Source organism: Mesoplodon densirostris, chromosome 3 (assembly GCF_025265405.1).
Source record: "Mesoplodon densirostris isolate mMesDen1 chromosome 3, mMesDen1 primary haplotype, whole genome shotgun sequence".
Classification (NCBI taxonomy): Eukaryota; Metazoa; Chordata; class Mammalia; order Artiodactyla; family Ziphiidae; genus Mesoplodon; species Mesoplodon densirostris.
In genome coordinates, this window is record NC_082663.1 from 92,528,837 (window position 1) to 92,533,542 (window position 4,706).

The 4,706-nt window shown below is 39.6% G+C and overlaps 1 pseudogene; it reads left to right on the plus strand.

Moving 5' to 3' along the window:
• Window positions 1-2,679: 2,679 nt before the first annotated feature.
• On the plus strand, window positions 2,680-3,573 carry LOC132485331 (probable ATP-dependent RNA helicase DDX4; annotated as a pseudogene).
• Window positions 3,574-4,706: the final 1,133 nt, after the last annotated feature.

A 4,706-nucleotide genomic window follows, 5' to 3' on the forward strand; every position in this document is an offset into this window, starting at 1 on the left:
ATTCCTTAACTAGAATCACCTATTTCAGTTAAGTGAAATCATCTAGTCATCCAAGCTATAAACCTCTGTGCCTTTTTTCTAAATCATTTCACCTTTATAATATACTACACTTCCTGGATACATGTACATGTATTGCTGAGTCACCTTGCTGTGCACCTGAAGCTATCACAACATTGTTAATTGGTTATACTCCAACATAAAATAAAAAGTTAAATAAATATATACTACACTTCCAAACTCCATTAATTATTCTCTCTTCTCCATATACCCAGTTCCAGGCCCCTTAAAAATGCTCCAGTGGAGCATTACAGTTATCTCATAACTAGTCTCTCTCTTCCCAGACTATGCCTGTCAAAAACCTCATGCTGCTTCTAAATGATGGACTTGATTAGGACATCTTGACCTAAAGGAAAAAGCAAAACAGACAAACAACAACAAAGAAAAAACCCAGATGGTTCCTGATGTTACCTACAGAGTAAGAATCAAACGCTACTCACTGACTGGCTGAAGACAGTATGGAAAGAGCATTGGTCTTGCATCATTGTTGTAGTATTTATTAGCTGATTATTCTTAAAGAAATTATTTAAACTCTCTGAGCCTTAAAGGTTAGTAATACCTAAGTTAAGAAAGTTGCTGTGCTAGTAAAATGAGACCATTCACATGAGACTGTTTAACAGAGCAGAAAATCCAGAAATCAGCTTTTCTTCTTTCTTTACTCAATATATTCCCAGACTGCTTTGTAGATTACCTCCTGCCACACCCATCCCCTTGCAATCTGAGCTCTAATATTCCACTTTCTCACAAACATATGCATACCTATGTCTCATTTCTTCTTCCTGGAATTCTTCTCTTAGCCTTTCTCACTTGGCCAACTTCTACTCATCTTTCAAAATGCAGTTCAGGTATTACCTCTTTTGCAACAATTTCCCTAAGCCACCTGCACTCCCTAATCAGAAGAGATTCCTGAGTCCTCTGGCCTGAAAACTGTACATTTCAGTGTTTTCACATGCTCTGCATCAAGAACTGTAAAGGATGTGAATTTTTACCTACTCTCAAGCTAACGAGTTTGCCTGTCACAGTTTCATGCTGGCAGAAGACAAGAGAATCCTGGATGAGAGATGATGGACTTTACTAATCACAGCACAGCAAGCAGCACGAGATTTATATTTAGATTGGTTCTCCTTACTCCCCAAGTCCCATGGTGCTGAGGCAGAGGGAGCCCAAGTGGATGCAGAGCAGGTAGTGGAATCCTGAGCATAGAGAATCTGACTCTATTTATGGCCTTAGAGCAAATCTGTCAACCTTAGCCCCAGAGGGAAACACTGGACAATATGTAAGGCTGTGCTTTGCTCCACATGGAGACACCAACTCTATCTTCCAAGGCTTTCCCTCTACAAAATCTGTGAGAAGATAAACTAGAATGAAAGGCAGTTAGTTCTGCTTACAAATTTTGCAGAAACCTGAGAGATCCATGGGGAACTGTCTCTCAACACTTTCACAGGAGTTTTCCCTTTGTTTCCAAGTTGGGGGAGGAAGATGGACATTGGACAGTGTCCTATTCCCAGCAGGACCCCAGTGCCAACAAAAAGGACATCGCTAAAGAGAGGCTGCTCCAATCTTATTTTCCCAATAGAAAATCTCCAAAGAGGAGTAAGTTAGGGTGACAATCCAAAGTAGGCAAGGTAAGCCCAAGTTGAAGACTAGTTCCAAATGTACATATTTTTTCATTTTAGCTGAGGTGACTATAAATTATTTAAGTAAATACTTTTGACTTTAGTAAGATCATAAATCCCTAAAATTTTTCTTCTGTTTTTTTTTGTTGGAAAAGTACAGGCTTCGTATCTACCAAAAATTCAGCTAGAAGCTGTGAGTCATAGCTACGTCTTAATGGCACCTACTGTGAGCCTTACCCTGCATTTACATAATCTCTAATCCTCATAGCAACCATGTGAGGAAATTTCCATATTCCAAATTTTTGGAATGAGTACTTAAGTGCTTTATCCAAAGTGACAGAACTAATAAGTGGAGGACCTATGTTTTTTGAACCCAGTGTATTTGTTTCCAAATTCTATAAACTAAACTTCCTCATGACATTTCTCTTCTGAGATTACTTTCCCTCCATGATCACCAGCTAAGACTGAAGCACTAAGGGAAGTGGAGTTTAATTCTGGAAGTTGGCCCAGACTCAGGTCAGATGTGACCTCATGGATGGTGCAAAGTGGGAGCCACCAAGCGCAGAGACAGAAAAGCCCCTGAGTCTCACCTCACCTACCTTTCAGTTTTGGCTAAAGCCCATCCTTAATGTAGATATAATGAAGCACAGTGTTTCTCTGTTCACTTCATAGGAAGTTTGGGGCAGCCTCTCTTTGGCAGAAGAGACAGGAATGTTTCAAAAGGCAGACCAATTTTATAAAGATTCCTATTAGCATTTTTAGTTCTCAGATTAGCATTGTCCATAAAGTCCCAGATGGTTTCCTGCCTCTACCACTTAGAAGATAAATTATCTAAACTCTCTGCGCCTCTGTTTCATTGTGTGTAAAGTGAAAATAATAATCCCTATCTCTAAGAATGTGTAAGGATAAAAGCAAAGAAGTACGTCAGTTGCCTAGCAAGAGTGCCTGAACCAAGAATGGTGTCCCCTTTTGCTCTCACCCAGACATTACAAGGCTATGATTATTATGTGCTACTCCTGGAAGACAAATGAGTATCACAGCTAAAGAAAACATTGGTCTCAGATAACTCAAATATTTAATTTTAGATGAAGTTGACTGCATGCTGGATATGGATTCTGGACCAGAAATGAAGAAGCTAATTTCCTGCCCAGCAATCAAAGGAACATCAAACCCTTTTGCTCAGTGCATTTTCCCAGAGGAAATTCAAAGCTTGGCTGAGGAGTTGTAAAAGTTAAACTATTTGTTTGTGGCTGTTGGATAAGTGAGCAGAGCACGTAGAGATGTTCAACAAACCTTCTCCCAGCTAGCTAGTACTGAAAAAGAGAAAAACTTGTAGAAATTCTGCAAAACATAGGTGATGAAAAAACTATAGTTTTTGCTAAAACTAAGAAGAAAGCAGATTTTATTGTAACTTTTCTTTGTCAGGAAAAAAATAGCAACCATACGTATTCACGGTGGTCTGGAACAGAGAGAAAGAGAGCAAACTCTTGGGGATTTTCATTGTGGAAAGCGCCCAGTTTTTGTAGCTACTTCAGTAGCTGCCAGAGGGCTAGATATTAAAAATGTTTGATATGTTATCAGTTTTGATGATGTGTTCACTGAATCCAGTGTACTGGTCATTGTGGAAACGCTGGCAGAGATATTTCCTATTTTGATGCTCAGATAACCATACAGCACGGCCTCCAATGAAAGTACTGCCAGATGCTCAACAGGGTGTTCTGCACAGTTGGAAGAAAGTGCCTTGAGCACATGTGTTCCTGGCTTCAGTGACAGAACGAGAGGAAATGTGTTTGCATCTGATGATGCTGAAAACAATCATCAGGGCAAGAGCACCCTGAACATAGCAAGGTTTTCTTTTTCACAAGCTCCCAATCCAGTAGATGATGAATCATGGGATTAAAGCTAAATCACTGAAGTTTGTGGTATAGTTTTGCTGCAAAGAAAACAATTTTAATTTTTGAGGTTTTTTTTTTTTTTTTTTTTTTTTTGCGGTATGCAGGCCTCTCACTGTTGGGGCCTCTCCCGTTGCGGAACACAGGCTCCGGACACGCAGGCTCAGCAGCCATGACTCACGGGCCCAGCCGCTCCGCGGCATGTGGGATTTTCCCGGACCGGGGCACGAACCCGTGTCCCCTGCATCGGCAGGCAGACGTTCAACCACTGCGCCATCAGGGAAGCCCAATTTTTGAGTTTTTGATACAAGTGTGAAGTCTGACATTCTGTGTCTCCTGTCTTCCTGTTCTTACTCGTACCCTCAAAAAAATAAATCTTTACTGACTAGGTAATGTGAGATGCTAAAAATTACAATATTGCAGTTACTGATACAAATGGTGTTAACTGGAAAAATTAAAGCATTCTAAATGCCTTGAAAAAAAATTTTTTGAAAAGAGCTTACAGTTTACTTGGGGAGAGAATAGAGAATAACCAGAATAGATGACAAAATATTCTTCAGGACGTAAAATGGAAAGAAATTTAACACAATGGGAGTAGAAGGAACGCTCTTACTTCCAGACTGTGAGATTGAGAATTTCATTAAGATGAACTTGCCCTTCCTGAATCAATAGGAATGACCTACAGAGATGTCCTTCCCTCTATCTAACTTACTTGCTCCCTCTTGTCCTGTTCATTGGCTTCAGTATGATTACAGGAAGTGGAAACAGTCAGATGGAAACAAGAAAAGGCACAACTCAAGAGAATCAAACTTCTTTGCCCTTTCCAGAGAGAAAGATATTTATATCAGTTTTCCACCCAAATGTCTACCCTGTGAGTTTGTTTGGCCCTTCTGTGGTATTTGCCTAATTTTCCTTAAAGAAAAATTGCACATTGCCTCCCAACTAAGGATTACTAAGATCTCTTAGTAAGGAAAATTGAAGCAATGAATATCAGCTAGGCAACTTAACCTATCTGCCAAAATGAATTTTTCTTTCCTCACTTAACAATACACCTTGCATTCTTTCCCATGTTAATGCATACCTCATTATTTTTAAAAATTAATTAATTTATTTGTATACTTTTGGCTGCATTGGGTCTCCG